Raw genomic sequence first — 17,762 nt, 5'->3', positions numbered from 1 at the left:
GTGGATTTCAACTCCCAGAATTCCTCAGCCAGTGTACCTGGCTGAGGAATTCTGGGAGTTGAAATCCACAAGTCATAAAAGGGCCAAGTTTGAAGACTCCTGGTTTAAAAGGTTGTTGGAAAGAAAATTAAAAAAAACAGCAACCAAATGGAAAAGTGCTTGTTGGTGGTATTCCTGTTCCCCATCTCTTTCTTGGAACCAGTGACAACAGCAGCCTTGGATTGGATCGCACCTGTTTTGATTAACTTTCAAAGGCACTCAGGAAACAAAACAAACCCAGACACATTTAGAGTAGCATTTCTCAACCTCAGCAATTTTAAAATGTATGGGCTTCAGCATCCAGAATTCCCCAACCCAGTATGGTGACATTAAGATTTGGTCAAGATTTCTTTGCTCTTCCATTTTTGCGCAAATGCAAGCCTAGCTGCAGTCAAGATGTGTAACAGCAAATAGATTGTTCCCTTATTGTATTTCTCTGTAGTTATTCCCAGCAAGAAGAGTTCCGGTTTTAACTCTAAGTCCAATATTAACATATCTCTCAACCAACTTCGTATCTTATTCCAATACTCACGGGCCTTTGGGCAAATCCCCACAGAGGAAGAGTCACTATATAAAATATTAGCATGTGCGGAAATGGACAGGCTTACAATGGTTTTGAAAGACAAATGTGGATCAGTTTACTTCGAAACCTGGGATAAATTTTACCGCTGGAGAGATTCGAGGAGGACGGTTGGGATTAAAGACTAGCGTTAAGATAGAAATATATGTTATTTTAGAATAAGTACTGTATATAAAACTTAGATGTATATTCAGAGATGAAGAATCGATTGTAAAATGTGGAATAATTTGATAAGAATGTATATACTGGAATGTCACGTTGTATCCAATGTTTTTTTTAATTGTATTATAAATAAAATTTTGAAAAAAAAAGATTTGGTCAAGAATGGGACAGTCTTCCTCCAGAGGTAGCCTACCTCCATCTGTGGAGGTTTTTAAAAAGAAGCTAGACACCTATACCTATTCTAGTTTAGTTGGTTTTTCTGCACGTTACAGAGAGATGGACTAGAACTAGATGATCCTTCTGACTCCTTCCAACTCTGTGATTCTATATATTTTGGATAACAGTTTCAGGGATAAAAGCAGCAAGGGAAGAAGAATGATATAATTAATAAGAATTTTCTGAAGAAGGATGGTACAGCAGCGGGAACAGAAAGGGATCTTCACACAGAGATATAAGGAAATGGAAGCTGTTTGATAAGATGAAAGATAAAGTTAAGGACCTTGTACTGAGTCTGAGATTAGAAAAGCAACTGAAATGGCCATTTCCCTGCTGCTTTGCTTGTAATTTTCTCAGGAGCATAAGTCTGGAACAAATGGCCAAAACCTTATTTTGCTATTACTGTTGTAATGATTTTTTTAAAACGCATATTTCATTTATATTTTAAAATCTTGTTGTAAGTCACTAGATGTAGACAGAAAGATGGGATGCAAAAATTAATGGTGAATTTTATGCTAGTTTCAGGGAACCTTTGATTTATGCCGGAAAGGAACATTATATCAGAGAGATGCAAAAACGGCTTTCACAGAATTGATTTCAGTTTAGGTACATCACAAATATCTGTGATTATTCTGCTCACATAGTCCAAATGGCACATTTGCAACATGCCTAAGGATGCAATTCTATACTGAAGAACAACTGTCTGAATGATCTTGGGAGGCAGCAAAAGGGTCATTCTGCTCGTGTAGACAGAGCTACGCTGGCACATATTGCCAAAGAAATTGCCCTGAAGGTCCCCAGATCATTGCCCCCATGTAGCTATTCTTCCAACACGATGCCACAGAAATGCCATGAATATGTTACAAATATATCTCTAGATATATCAACAGACCTTTTACTCCCAGTGAAGCCAAAAGAAGAAGGAAAAATCTAAAGGCCCTGCTTCATTAGAACATTATACTATTGTTGCAAGTATCCGCAGCAATATACTACATGTACTACGGCAACTGGTGACATTGAGCTATGGGCAGCCATCTTAGTGAGTAAATGAGGACATGAGTGGAAACTCATCAGATGGCTGATGTATGGTCAGAACCGTCTGCTCAGCAGCTGTGGATAATAAAACCAAAGTCACCTCTGCACAGCAACTAAATAAATGCCAAGGCAGGGAAAGAAATGTCTTTGCAGATGAAACAGAAGCCAGAATTGCACCAGACTATTGTGTGAAACTGTTCCACCTGGAATGGGCAAAGACAAAATATGAGGCAAATAACAACATTCTCATTATAACAATTTTCTTCCCACCTGCCGCCGATTATCCACACATGCAGGAGACGGTGTTTTTGAAGCAAAGATTTATCTAGATCTTATCTAGATTTTTTTTTTCCTCAGGACCCTTTCCCACTTTTTTAAAAATGATAAAAAACCCAAAAGAGCTTTTGTTTCTATGGGTTATATTTATTGGTTGTTATCGTGTTAAAAATAATAAGTAATACTGTGTTATATTTTAACATAGGCTGGCAAATAATTTTGATTTCATTGACCCCTGAGACATTCTTGGGAGACCCCCAGGAGTTCCACAACCACATTTTAGGAAACACTGGTGTAGATCAACATCATATTCCTGGAAATCAGCTGATCAGTTTATGGACCTGAAAAAGGAAGAAGGCAGTGATCTGATCTCCTTATCTGGGATGCAAATGCGGTAACATCTTTCTGTATAATGGACAAAGCTCAGAGAATGGACACTTAAGAGCTTAAAACCTCAGGCATCTGGTCATAACAGAAGCTCCCTCTCTAAGAACAACTATCTTGGCAGCTAACTAACCCAAGAGAGGCTAAAAGAAACTATCTGTAACCATGAGGCAACCTGTGTAATATCCCATCTTCTCCATTCTGCCTCACCTCCCTTTTGGGCTAATCATCCAAAGCGTTGTGAAGTAGAATGAAGAGACTGATTTAAGGAATTAAAAACAGATTAAACTTTGTTCATGCACCATGTTTTGTATTGTCTCTCTCGTCTCCTGCCATAATACAATAGTTTACTAATATATTTAGGTGATGATTTGTTATTTGATAGAGTGGGACCAGGGCTGCTTCTAAACACTTTCTCCCCCTTCACAAATGCTGTGTCCACAGCAGGTGCTTCTCCAGCTGTTCTGAATCTCTTGACTTAGTTGTATACTTCTAGAAAATATTTCTATATTGCTTGTCATGTAATTCCATATCCAGGTGGTGTACAATACAGGCAGTCCTTGACTTATTACCATAATTGAGCCCAAAATTTCTGTTGCTAAGAGAGATAGTTGTTAAATGAATTTTGCCCCATTTTGGGGTCTTTCTTGCCACAGTTGTTAAGTAAATCACTGCAGTCATTAAATTAGTAACATTGTTCTTATGTGAATCTGTCTTCTCCATTGACTTTGCTTGTCAGAAGGTCACAAAAGGTGATCCCATGATCCCAGAACACTGCAACCTTTATAAGTATGAGTCAGTTGCAAAGTATCTGAATTTTGATCACGTGACCCTGGGGATACTGCAATGGTCATAAGTGTGAAAAACAGTCACAGGTCACTTTTTTCAGTGCTGTTGTAAGTTCGAACAGTCACTAAATGAACTGTTATAAGTCAAGGACTCCCTCTAATAAGATCGCAATATCAACATGCATTATAAATAAAAACAAGTGTAACTATATAACATAATAAGTGGTCATAAATTAAAGCATTAATCTTCACCAATTTCTAGCAGTTGAATTTTTTAAAAGCTTTCTGCATATGCCTGAACTGCAACTGAGTCAGCAGTTGCTCTGTTTCTGGGGAAAGCTATTCTAGAAAGTGGATATGACAAGAGCAGAGCTACGTACATCAGAATCACGACAGGACCTGGGCTATTCTGTATGGGAGGATGGAATACCTTAAACATTCTGGTCCAAAATTGTTTACGCAATCTCATCGAATATGAGAGCAAACCAACAGTTCTCTCAGGGGTGGTTTATATAGTTGCAGCAAGGCGAAATACAATCTCATTTCTGCAGCTTGCACCAGCTGCAGCTTCCAGATTTTACATAAAAGCAACCTTATCTAGAGCACCTTGCAACAACAGAGCTGAGAGGTTACCATCTGTCAAGCTTCTGAGGTAGCCAGGTTCGGAAACAAGGAAGCAAGGATTTCAGGAATACCACTTTACTATGCTAGGGTATAGCAACAAAATCTTGAAAGCCTACCAGAGTATTTCTCTACCCCTCTGATGCCAAACAGATTCAAGACAAAGTTATTTCAAGTTTCTTTCTTATACCTTTTCCTGTCTTAGGATCGAGTTGTCATTTAGTTTCCGCTGATGGCTTTTGTCTTCATTTCTCTGTATCAGGGGTAGTCAACCTTGGCTCTTTTATGAGTCGTGGACTTCAACTCCCAGAATTCCTGAGCCAGCATGGCTGGCTCAGGAATTCTGGGAGTTGAAGTCCACGACTCATAAAAGAGCCAAGGTTGACTACCCCTGCTCTATATCAACACACAGATCATGGAGCCTAAGCTGTCCCTGATTGGACCAGAACCAATGATACCAATGAAAGGTAATAAAGGTTCCGCTTGTCAACCCAGATCCCTGAACCTTCAGTTCACCTCGGGTTCCTACCTGATCCTTTAGACAGAATCTGGCAGGCTTTGAGGGTGTCCAGATCAGGGAAGAGACTCCACAAGACCAGAACTAAGCTTTGTTGAGATTGGCTTATTTAAGATCCTTTTGCAAGTCTGATTGTAGTTTTTCTCCCCTCCCTCTTATACTCCAGTGAGTCAGGGAGCAGCAGCCTGAATCTCTCCCTAAGGCTACCTCCTTTCCCAGGGCTCAAGGCATGCTTCTGCTATTTTTGTTTTTGTAACAGCTTCTGAGTACTTCCTTCAAGGCCATATCCATGGCTCTCTACAGAACGGTATGATTATGGAACAAGCTGTTCCATCCCAATTTCTTCTCTATTTGTCAGTGAATAATTTTACTGACACATTTTAATTAGGGTTTTATGAGGTCCGTTATACTGAGCTGGCATTTGCTTGAGTTGTCAATTATTTGCTGGTGGTTAAGGCAAATGATCAATCATCAAGACCGGTGCTGCTGGATTTACCCATAGTATTTGATCCAAAGATTTTACTACATTCTTTTAGTTCATTAAGCACTGTTCATCCAGTTTCCCATTGGTTTCCGTTCTAAATTTTCTATTGCATAATTTTAGTTTTATGGAGAGTTCTTTGTTCTTCCATTTATCTGTGGCTGTTCAGGTTTGCACCTTGCTCCATTGTTACTGACCTGTGTGGGTGCAAGCTGGATCCTAAATTCATTTAGAAATTTTCTGTGCAAATTTGGATGTTTTGTTAGCAGCTGGTGAAGTGTTCAGGCTGGACTGCAGAGTGCCTCAGTCTTCCTTTGGACAAAACGCCCAGTTGTGCCTTCCCATCCCTGGAGCATCACCACGGTAGGCAGGCATGTGAGGGTTACTATTTGCAAGAATATTTCTATTCCTTTTTTTTCTCCCCTAGCTCCTCTCTTCTGCACTTGAGAGCAGAAGGACGGGGCGTCTTGTAAAACAACTGCCTTCTCTTCCTTCCAAACCTCCTGGGGGGGGGGGCAAGGAAGCAATTGCTAGAAGACAATATGTCTCCATTCCAAAAGAGAACCTCTAAAGTTCTATTCAGTTAGATTTCTTTTTCCTTGTTTGCACATCATCCTTTTCCCTCTGCTTCCTTCTACCTAAGACTTAAAAAGTTCCATCTCATTTGAATATTATAAATTCCAATGTGCAAAGAACAGAGATGACTCCCTTCAACATAATCTGTTTGCCTCTCTCTCTCCCTCTCCCTCTTTCTTCTTTTTAACTTCCCTTCAACCATTCAAGAAAAGAGAGAAAAAAACTGATTGATCCTTGTCTCTGACATTCACATCATTAAAAAGGGGGTGAGAGGGGAAATGTTTCATTGTTCTGCGTGTGAACTTGTGAAAAAAGAAAGGTCATTTGTGAAGCAAGAGTAAACTAGAGAGTCAATAGCCCAAAAGGCCTTGCAGGGCAGTGATTATTGGCCTAGTCAGGGGTAGGCAACCTCGGCTCTTTTATGACTCATGGACTTCAACTCCCAGAATTCCTGAATCAGCATAACTGACTCAGGAATTCTGGGAATTGAAGTCCATGAGTCATAAAAGAGCCAAGGTTGCCTACCCCTGGCCTAGGTGTTCAAGGGAGGGGGAGGGAATCTTCACACAACAGCCAATCAAAATGCAGAGGTTTGTCTATAAGGAAATAAGCCACAGCAAGCAAAATAGACTGCATCACTCGGGCAGAAAATCCTACTTTGGACAGAGAGCAAGACTATGTGTGCAGATGTTGCACTTATGGTGGGCTGGGGGAAAAGTGAGGCACATGGTGTATGTTCATTCTTGGCCTCTAGAAATGTTGTCCTGCCGATACAATGGAACAAGTTGGCCGTGTTCTCAGTATACATGCCATCTAATTTCTTTTCTTTTTGCTTTTTCTCCCAGCTTCAGTCAGTTTTCACTGTCACGCCTACACTGATGATATCTATGTATATTCTTCTGTCCTGGTTAGGGATAAGAGGTATGCTTTCTTCTCCAACTGTCTCACTGGAATTTCCAACAGGATGTCTTTACCATCTCCTTCAATTTGAGTAAGGCTGAGCTTATTGCTTTTCATCCACAACAATATCCTTTCACCTTTCTATTGCCTCTTTTTCTTTTTAAGACCATCAGATATGAATATCTTCTGTGACAGAGACCTACTTACTTACTTACTTACTTACTTACTTACTCATTCCATTTCTATAGCTGCCCAACTCAACCAAGTGGGCAGCTTACAATCTTAAAATTATAAAACAATACAAACATCTACAAAATAAAAAAAATCAGTACTCTTAATCAATTTTTTTTGTTAAAGTCTTTAATCAATAAAACAACAGGATCCTGTAATGTTCATCTTCTAAATATTGGGAAATCATTTATATCTTTTTAAACAGCTAAGCAGTCAGTTAGGAAATGTGGGCATCTTATTGCTTCTAAGGGATATCTCACCTGGGCACCTGTAGTAGCTTTTTGGTAGAACTATTTGACTCTGTGCTCTGTCTTCTGGTTTCTGTGGTCCTGAATCTTCTTCCAATTCACCTCTACTTCTTTCCATCAACCCTTACATTGGTTGAGTCTTCAGAAGCGTTACTTTTTTTTAAATTGTTTGCACTGACCTCCTGGCTCAAGTATACCTAATATTTGAACAATTTTATTAAAATTCATGGGTCTGTGTGCTCAGCTCATTTGTGCAATCAAGGCCATTTCAGAATGGCACTTCCTATCTAGTTCCTACCCTTTGGAATGGATGCCCCTACAGGGGGAGTCCTGTCCCCTGAGGTTTAGAAAAGACATCTCTGAAGTTGTGACTGAATTTAATACAGATTTAAATTATGGTACTCTGTGATTAGCAAATATTTTAGATTGATTATTACATTATAATAGTGTTGATATCAATCAATACTGTGTTATATTTTTATTGCTTTTTTCATATTGCACTTAGGTATCATATTGCATTTGATGTAAGTGCCATATATCAAATACCAATACTAGCTCATCTAGGCCAGGAAAATTATTTATTTCCTGGCCTGGGAAGTCAACCATCTGCAGTACCTCCATAGAGACCAGCCTCAAAAACCCCACCTCTGGCCCCGGCCAGTTCAGCAGGTATGTACGCAATCTCCCCTAATTCAGCTATAGCAGAAACATTTTACAAGGAATCTCTGGGATATTGATGTGCTTGTATCTTCAAATGACAATTCTTGGGATTTCATGTAAACATTAAAAGATATTACAGATATGCTATTTCCTATTATTGTCACCACATTAGTTGCAATCAGTGCTGCAAGCAAGAATGATGCTAATGGAAAATAATATTTCTGATCCCAACTCTTAGGGTTGATCTAATAATGAACCATGGTTAATAACATTACTGAGAAATCAATCAAAAGAGACAAGTAGACAAGTTGCTTTCCTCTCTCTCTCTCTTCCTCCCTCCCTCCCTCTCTTAATAAAAGGCAGTAATTTAAAAAGACATCAAGAAATTAAAAAAAAAAGTAATAAATGTTCATGCTGACAAAATTATCTATCTCAGGGCTTTTCAACCTTTTCACCCATTATACCACTTTTAGGATATGGCAACATCCAAGTACCACCAATCGCCTAGCAAGGTGTCAAAAACTTGATGACCAAAAAAAAAAAAAAAGGAAAAAAGTGATAAAGTACAGGTAGTCCTCGACTTACAACAATTCGCTTAGTGACTGTTCGAAGTTACAATGGCACTGAAAAAGTGCCCCCCAAGCCACAGCCGAGCAAGACACCTGCCTGCCCACCCGGTGGCGCTCTTCCTCCTGTCCGAGGTTTTCATTGTTGTGAGCATTTCTGTTGGCAGCAGGGGTGGGGTGGGGGGTGTTTGGTTTTTATTCCCCCCTCTGCTGGGTGGTTTCAGCAGGTTTTGGTCACTTCACATGACCCTGGGACACTGTGACTGTCATAAATATGAATCAGTTGCCAAGCATCTGAATGTAAATCACAAGACCCTGGAGATGCTGCAATATTCCAGCTGATTGGCGCTTCTTCTGGGCTCAGCAGAAGCACCAGGATCAGCGCCGAGCTCCAGCTGGAGCCTGGTGCTGATCCTGGCGCTTCCACTGAACCCTGACAGCCCCGAAGAAGCGCCAATCAGCTTGAAAGCGGCACTGATCCTGGCGCTTCCGCTGACCTCTGACAGCCCTGCAGCTCCAGCCATCTCTCGCTCAGGCTTGTGCGGTGCTGCCACCGATTCAGCCCATTCCCCTCCCCCGCTACCACTTTTCTAAGATGGTCGCGTACCACCTGCCAGGTGCCAATGTACCACAGGTAATACCTGTACCACTGGTTGAAAAGCCCTGATCTATCTGATTAGAACTACTATGGCAGTGATGGCGAACCTTTTAGAGACCGAGTGCCCCAAAACTGCCCCCCCACCCCATCCCTGCTCTTCCCTGCCCAATGGGCCACTCACCACTTTCACAGCCCGCCACAGATCACCCAGGCAGCCCAGCAGCGCCATGGCGGCCATGCCCTCCGCCCGTGCCCGGCAGCATCATCTGCATGCGATAGGGCACAAGGGCGGAGTTTTGTCCCCAGCTACCATGTCCTTGGTTGCGCTGCTTCGTGTGGGCTGTGCCCAGAGGCGACTCTCCTCTGGGGGGGCTGCTGGTGAGGAGGGGGCTGTGGGAGGAGGCGGGACTGGGGAGACAGTGCGTGCCCACAGAGAGGGCTCCAAGTGCCGCCTCTGGCACCTGTGCCATAGGTTTGCCACCACTGTACTATGGTGACTTAGCCCAGATCTGAAACCAGACTGAACAAGGTCTGGAAGCTGTGTGTGACCCATATTTTTAGTATGGCACAACAGTGCTCCTTAAACCATTTGATATACTGACCTTGTGCGAAGAAGCCAAAATAGATGGAATTTAATTTTTGTATTCTAAAGGACCCTCTCCCATTGTAATCACATTTATACAAAGAGTTGGTGAAACCTAGAATATGCCTTTATCATTCCACTAAATATTGTTTAAAAGATTTGTTGACCCCTAATGAACTTCTGTATCCTTGAATAACAATCCTTGAATAACAATCAGACAAACAATCCTGTATCCTTGAATAACAATCAGAACCACCAGAGGCTGGCTTTCACTTATTGCCTATATTCTATACTATGGGGAGAACCTTTTTTTCCTAAAAGAGTATGGAGATGGATGGCTATTTCCTTCAAAATGAGGCATGGATAAACAGAGATGGACAAATTTCCATCTGTTGCTTCTTGGACCAGAATAGTCTTCTTCAGGAGAGGTTATAAATCTCCTTTATGATGCTTCAGACCTTCATGCAATAATGTGCTCATCACAATCTGAACACACTGGGCCACCTGCCCTCCTGGTTGTAAAGGACCAAAACCAGGTTTGAGACAATATATTTATGAGAACCATGTCTAATTTTCATTTTGAAACAACTGAACTGATTTGACAAATAGAACATTTGGTGGATTGGATTCAGCAAATTTGTTACTCTCAGGCCAAGGATTTGGGCACCCAATCACTTGGGCAAATGTTAACAAACGCCAAACCAAAGAAGCAATTATGGTGGATGACTACTTGAAGATGCAAGGCATGTCTTCACCATCATCTGTTCTGTTTCATATCCTGCAATTCTTCTGAATACAAGGATGTAATACAGACTCTGTATGATCAGAAAGTCACTCAGGGATTACTATTACAATGGCCTATGCTAGTACAAGACAAACGCCATAATTGCCATTTATTCTTTACACCCTTTCCCTTGTTTTTCATAGGCTGCTATCCCAGAGGTAGATGCTAAGCATGAATTTTGGAACCTTTATGCAAAATTTTAAACATTCTGGCATAAACATAATGTTCTCTTCAGATTATTTTCATGTCACAAAAGTAATTATTATACTTTAATTCTGAAAATATACTGTATTTTGTACATTTTTCAAATTACCAGCATCAACACTAGAACTGTTAGTCCATAGCAAAAATGGCATCTTAATCTATTTTGGTTTATTGTAGAACTGACCCTAAAGTTCAACATTTAATTATTATTTTGCAGCATTCTTTTGTTTTTGATTCTTTAAAATTCTAATTATGTGATGTGGTTGCAAACATATAAATAAACCTGCTCAGTTAAAAACATCATTGTTTTGTTCTTTTCATTAAAAATAATGAATAATCTCCCCAAAGTCAATTTCTATTGCAAATCACACTTGATAAACAAAAGAACTGAGCACTAGGTTAATTACTCTCCTCCCGGAGTAGAATGCCTACAAGATTTGGTGAGAAATTTCTTTCATCTTCTTGACAGCATACAATAAAACTATCTTATTATCTATTGAAAATCTGTTACAATTTTTAGAAAAAACAATTTCTACATTTACTGCTGACTAGAAATCCCTTCTGGACTTTTTGTGTGAAAGAGAAAAAAATGAACTTATGATTTGATGATTAGACAGAATAATTATAAAGAGACTTATTTTGTAACTATGGAGTAAGAGATACATTTATAATTGTATTTATAACTGCTGTAAAGAAGATCTGAAGCTTTTTTCTTTTTTATCTTTTTTCCTTTCTTGCATTTTGGCATTCTCTTTGATTTCTTTCTGATTTCCTTTTTCTCACTCTATATTATTTCATATTAGTTTTTATCTTCTTTAGAAGGGACATACCGTTTCATAAAGAAAACAATATCAAAATAATCTGCCGGCTATTTCTGAAACAGAAGCTTCATCTAGTTCCACCCACTAGTGATATAAATTGTATATCTTATATCTGGGGCTGAAGTCACAGACAAAACTATCCAAAGCTGTGTTGTAAAAAACATTCCTTCTGAATAAAGATCAAGATATCTTTTCAGATACCTTGATGTATATCGTTCCTATGAACAAGATACATCAGTACAGAGAAGTAAATTTCCATAAATATTCTCAAGGACGACCTATGCATTCAATCTTTTTTCTTTTTGTTCCACATAGAAATCAAAATGTCATTTGACTTTGTTCCTCTTGAAAATCCCAACCTTAATAAGCTGCACCTCTTCCTATCTCATGCACCCACACCTACTCCTACAATTTGTTTCTGTCCACAGATCCAGGAAGAAGTTCTCAGCTCCATTCCTTGCAAATAACAAGGAAAGGAGGGTCTTCCTGCTGGCAACTATGCCAAGCATTTCCCAACATCTCTCCTTGAATTATTTTTAAATTGCTTCTTCCAACTGCAGAGTTATATTTCTTTGATTGTTCCACAGTAGACAGTTACCATGGGGTTGATTCCACAACAGGACCCGACATTTGCAATCCTATTGTCTGTTAGGGGTGGAGAAGTTTTACAAAAGGCATTATTATACCTCTGTTCCCAAAAACTGCTCTCTTTACAAAGGTGCTGTATTGTCCTGACAATGTACAGATTCATAAGAAAAAACGATACTTGAAATTAATTAGACAAATACCAAGGTATCTGAGTAAAAGAAATCAATTCAGCAAAATCAGAAACATTATCATTTTATTTAACTCAAGGAGAAATTACTTGTGTTTAATATACCTCAGGTTTTTAAATTAAGATGCATCTGTCCATGGCTAGGTAACACTATGCTGAGTTTGGTTGATCCTCCATGATCAGACTTAGTATTTAGATGGAGCACTATCAGGAAATCTGCCCTGCAAACTAGGGAATAAAGCTTTAAAAAATCCCGGAAGGAGACAGAGACCCATCACTTCTATATTGCTGACAAGAAAACTCCAGAAATGGATCAATAGAGTAATCAGGAATCAAGCACAACTCAACTTGATTTTAAATTTCACCTTTTCTTCCTTGCCATTCCTTCTCTAGATATCAAGTTCTTGCATATCCTAAACAATGAAACAAGCTTATCTTTTTATGAGAGAGAGAGAGAGGGGGGGGGGCTGAATTAAATAGACAGCTATTATTCAATAGTAGCTACATTTACAAATAAATTACACTCTTTACAGTTTTAAGACCCATTTCCATGATCGTGATTTACAATGCCTTCTAGCATCATTCCATTATTGTTGCACTGGTTAATAGGATTAATATTATCATAGCAATGTCCTATCTGAAATAATACTGGAAGCAATACTAAAGGCTGTGCAATGCTTCTGCTTCTTTGTCAAGAAGATGCCTTGAAGTATACAGAAGGCAGACAGAACATCTGTCTGCAACTCCTTAAAGCAGCTGCATCATTTCCCAAGGCTGACATAAATGTCTCTATGTTCCAAGATTGCTTCTGAATGAAAAGCATTGTACAACTCTAGTACTTAAATCACAACCACAGATTTGAATCCAAGAGGGATTCAACTGCACCTTAAATGAGAAAATTCAGTTATTTTAATAACTATTGTAATATGTTAACTTCTGTGCATCTCCGCTAACTTCTCTAATTCTTTATTATAAAACTATTTACAGACATGGTGCTTATTCATGATGGACTGACACTACCCTGCCTTTCCATTCCCTAAATCTATACTCAACACAACGAGCTACTTAACTTAAAAAAGAATAAGAAAAACCACAAACTTTGAAAAATAATGTATAAGGGAGTAACATCTTACCACTGGCAAATGGTAAAGAGAAAAGATCTTTCCCTACTGCTGAGTTAAACAGTGGTCCCCTTATCCTTCAGCTGATAGAAAAAACTATACCAATTCTGGCATAAAATTTGCTGTCACTATTTTAATCCCTATTTTGCCTCTCCCATTTGTTCTGACTCACTGCTGAATGGCAAATGTCCTAATCATATGTGTGCAACTTGTGATAAGTAAAGTGATTGACTGAGCCCCACATCTTTGCTGCCCTCCCTCTTCTGCACCGCAGCAGGCAGGAAAAACATCTATCAGTCACAGTGAATAGGAGGAAAGGAGTGGGTTTGAGTGCAAAGGTCCACCATCTGAAGCTATTTCCCATGGCCATCACCTAATTTTATCATAACTCCAACTGAATTCAAGTTTTAAAAATACACAACAGATAAGAGTCATGAATGGAGCTGAATCACAAGCAGCATTTTTATTTATGATTTTTCTCACCTTTCCCCTTTTTTATATACAGTATAAAAGCAACAAATGCTGATTGTGGAATAAAATCGACACAAAAGGAATCATTCTCATTCTCTCCCCACTTTCTCCTGTCATCCATGGAAAGAGAGACTGGAGGAAAGAAGATCTTTCTCTTTTCCTTTCTTTCCCTTTCCTTTCTTTCCCTTTCCTTCCCTTTCCTTCCCTTCCCTTTCATATCCTTTCCTATCCTTTCCCCTCTCCCATCAGTGATAACTGACAGTGAGAAAACTACCACCAACATACAGAATCTCAAATAAACAAAATCCACCCAGCTTGTATTAATTGAAAACCAGCAATCTGTTGCCCAGGCAAATATTACATTTCTTCTTTAATGTCAGAGATCTAGCTAAAAATCAGAAAATATTCTAGCACTTCCAACCACCTCCCCGATGATCCTGCTATTAAATGACTAACATAACATAACAGGGTCAACCTGTTATAACTGAATAAATGTGTGAAAGGAGCTTTTGTATAAAATGCATGCTAGGACACACGTTGGACTCTTCTGTTCCAACGTAGGGCCAAATAAGCTAGAATTGTCATGCCATATTAACATATAAAAGATGGATCGCATATTGTAATCAAATTCACGGATAAGTGGCTTCCTCACCAGTTTGCCGGGGGGGGGGGCACTTCAAGGATTTAATTGTTGACAACTTGTCCCTCATTGGAGCTCTCTTTCCTAAACAGCCCAAATGCTTCTTCAGTATTCCGTCCATGCATCCCAACCCAGCATGCAATTCAGTCTCCAATATGGACCAGAAGCGTTGTAGAATAGAAGCTTTTGGCCTTGTTTCAGACACCTATGCAGGGATCTAATCCTCCATAGCGGATGTGAAATCCCACAGCAGTGCATAATGAACCAAGCCACAACCACACCGTTATCCTTGAAGCGGCACACATGACATAACTCTTGAATTCCTCCAGGAAGGTCTTGGCCGTACAGCTGAAAAACGCAACAGCTTTTACTCACAATTATTTTCTTTGCCAAGCCTTATTCTGCCCCAATTATTTCTCACTTTTCCCCACACGCACAATCTAAAAAGAAGGCAGTACAAAGGAAGCCAAGTCGTCTAAATTGGTAGCTGTTTCACTTTTGCAGTGATCTGAAGTGTAACAAATACTGTAATGTAACAGCTGTGGCTTGGTGCTGGTGAGTAAAAAGTAATTAGCTGCCTGTCCTCCAGTAAAGGGGAACACCATGTGACTGACTGCATATAGTATTGCTCAGTTGGTGTGATTCTATGCAGGTTGGAGAGAGTGCCGAAACCTTGAACAGGCGCTGACCTTATCCCTTGGATTTCATTTTCTGAAAAAAGTTTCTAGCCCCTATGATTTTCCTGTGTGTTAGTTTTGGTGAGATGACAAGGTGTGTTTCTAAAAGTAACTGTAGTCATTAGATTTTTAAAATGGTTAAGAAAACAAGGTTTAAGTCAGCTGGAGGGCTGCTACTGCTTCCAGGTATCTAACAGAAGCAGAGTAAATTATAATTATCACTGTTGGCTTTTTGCAAAGAATGCAAGGGAAATTAATTCAAAATGCATGCAGAGAATAGACAGCATTGTAAAGTTGTGATAAGGTGTATTAACAAACAAAGTAGGCATTGAAAGATTTGATAAGTCTTCTACCCCCAACATAGCACCCACAGGAAAGGCTGGAGGGGGGGGGGAAGCAGCAAAACAAAACATTACAAAGCCTCAGCTTCCTGCTGTATAACACCCCCCCCCCCCCGAATGCTTTTGGATCTGCCATGGGCTTCAAAGCAAGCCCTGCCATATAGTGAATGTATTCATTTTAAAAATACAGATATTCACCACCACCGCAAACATTTTAAAAAGGCATGGCCACTCTGCAAATGAAAGAGAAGCACAGAGCAGAACTAACTGGGCAGTGACAGGAATCAATGATCTACAGATAAAAAGAAAGAGAATGGGCAAAATGGCAGCAATGGGGTGAACTGGGGCCCCAAAAGGCAGAGAATTTAACAAGAAAGTAAGAAAGGGGGGGGGAAAGTGTTATACGAACATGTGAGTAAAAACTGGATATAGTAATATTGGACTAGTCTTGCTTTTAGTATTTTAAGAGAATCTTTTTAAAAGCCTGCCCTGTATAACAGCTTCTCTCTGCTTAGCACAGATCTGGCCGTTGTTATTGGCATCATTATACAAAAACCTGGATTTCTGTTTACAATTTTCAAGTCGCAGACCATCCCTTGTGTTTGGAGTGAGGGTTGTGATGTGATGATGGACTTGATCCTTTGATCTTTAATCATAAAGTTAAACAGTTGCAGTTTTCACCACGGACAGTAAAGTTGTCCAGCAAACAGTACTTCTATGGGTGCACAGTGTTCAGAAGCAAACTCACATATGATCAAGCTGTAAATGCTCAAAAGACTAGATAGACCGCAAATTTCCCAAACAATACAAGTGTGTGTGTGTGTGTGTGTGTGTGTGTGTGTGTGTGTGTGTGTGTGTGTATGTATGTATGTATGTATCCATCCCCCAAAGGCCATCTGTTCACTTTCCCTGTTTCTAGCTCGGTGCCTTAACCATTAGATGAAACTGGCTCTAGTAATGGTATAACTAACAACATACTGCAGTGGTTCATCATTCCTTAAATACTCATGGCCCTAGGATTTGTAAACATGTGTTTGGCACTTTTACGCTGCATTTTTAATACATATCTGAAGCGTCCATTGGGGACAAGGTAAAGTGATCCAACTACTTCTCACTCTCCAAGAATGACATAGCCTCCCTCAAGTCCTGGTGATTTCAATTTTTCCTCGCCTCAGTACCTTGTTTGTTTTTCTACTTCAAGGTCTAGCCTACAGCTCTGGTGTCCCTGGAGATCTCCCGTCCAAGAATGAGCCGGGCCAAACCCCACTTAATTTCTGAACCCAGAAGCTCCAGCTAAGAGCCCTGTCTTCTAATCACAAGTTTTGCGAGATGCTCATACCGGTATTTTAGGGGGACCAAACACAATATTGAAATCCTTCCAGCCTAGGCGCAGGGACCGGCCCGTTCAGACTTCGGCCTCGCGTTGCAGGTTCCTTGCTCGCTCCTGGCGCGCCCTCGCTCCGGCATTTCTCCCCACGGGTTACGAAGGCTTGGCAAGGAAAAGCGGAGGGATGCTTTGGGGGAAAAAATATTCCCTCCCGCGGCAAGGCGCTTGGGAGATGCTTCTGGGCAAGTGAGGGCGGGGTGGAGGCGAAAGGCGAGGTTGGCGATTCGGGACTCGGCGGAGGAGCAGAGGAGAAACGATTAGCATTTGTTGCGCAAAAAAATCGGATCAACGGTAACAGCGGAGGGACGGGAGTCGATCGAAGGCAGCGCGAGGAAGAGCCGGACGGTCGAGCTGGCTCTTCCGTTTAATTGCTGCCTCGCCTGCCCCCCTCCGCCCGTTCTGGGTCTTCTTCTTCCCTTGGCGAGGGGCGGGGGCTTCAGCGCCCACCCTTCCCAAGCGGACAAGCTGGCTTGGAGGTTGAACTGAGGCAGTTCCAGCCACAGGTGCTGCCTGGTATGTCCCTTGGAGACGCCTCGCTCCATAGCAACGCAAGAGAAAGAGGCTGGACTGCCGGGGAGGATCTGGGAGAGAAGGGAGAGGGGCGCCGAAAGGAATCGAAGAGACTAGCTCGGGGGAGTTGGCGGCGGGAGGGGGGGGAGAGAGAGACCGAGGGCAGGATCGCTACAGGCGGATCCTCCCGCAAGAAGTCCCGTCCGCGGCTGAAGTCAGCCTGTAGCCTGGGAAAGGGGGATGCCCGGCTCCTTGGCCCTGGATGGAGGGGAGGGCGGCCGTCTTCGTCGTCCCCAGAGCGAAGAGGGCTCCCTGGCGCTAGCCAGAGGTCTGGCGTGCGGACAGGAGGCTGCTCACTTCGCGTGTGCTCAAATGAATCCGACTCTGCTCGAACAAACAAGCAGTCCTGGGAGGGAGGGTTTCTCTCCCGTGGGGAAAGGAGCATTGCTCACAAACATACGGTTAGCCCACCACACGGGCACAGTCGTCCGCAACCGTCCCAGCCCAGGGAGCTTCAAGCGGCGGGAGGGGAGCTGCCCTGGCAAGCGCTACACGCCCTTTCCTACAAGG

Source organism: Protobothrops mucrosquamatus, unplaced genomic scaffold, assembly GCF_001527695.2.
Source record: "Protobothrops mucrosquamatus isolate PMUCROS unplaced genomic scaffold, P.Mucros_1.0 scaffold212, whole genome shotgun sequence".
Lineage (NCBI taxonomy): Eukaryota > Metazoa > Chordata > Lepidosauria > Squamata > Viperidae > Protobothrops > Protobothrops mucrosquamatus.
Note: the sequence above shows the minus strand (reverse complement) of the source record.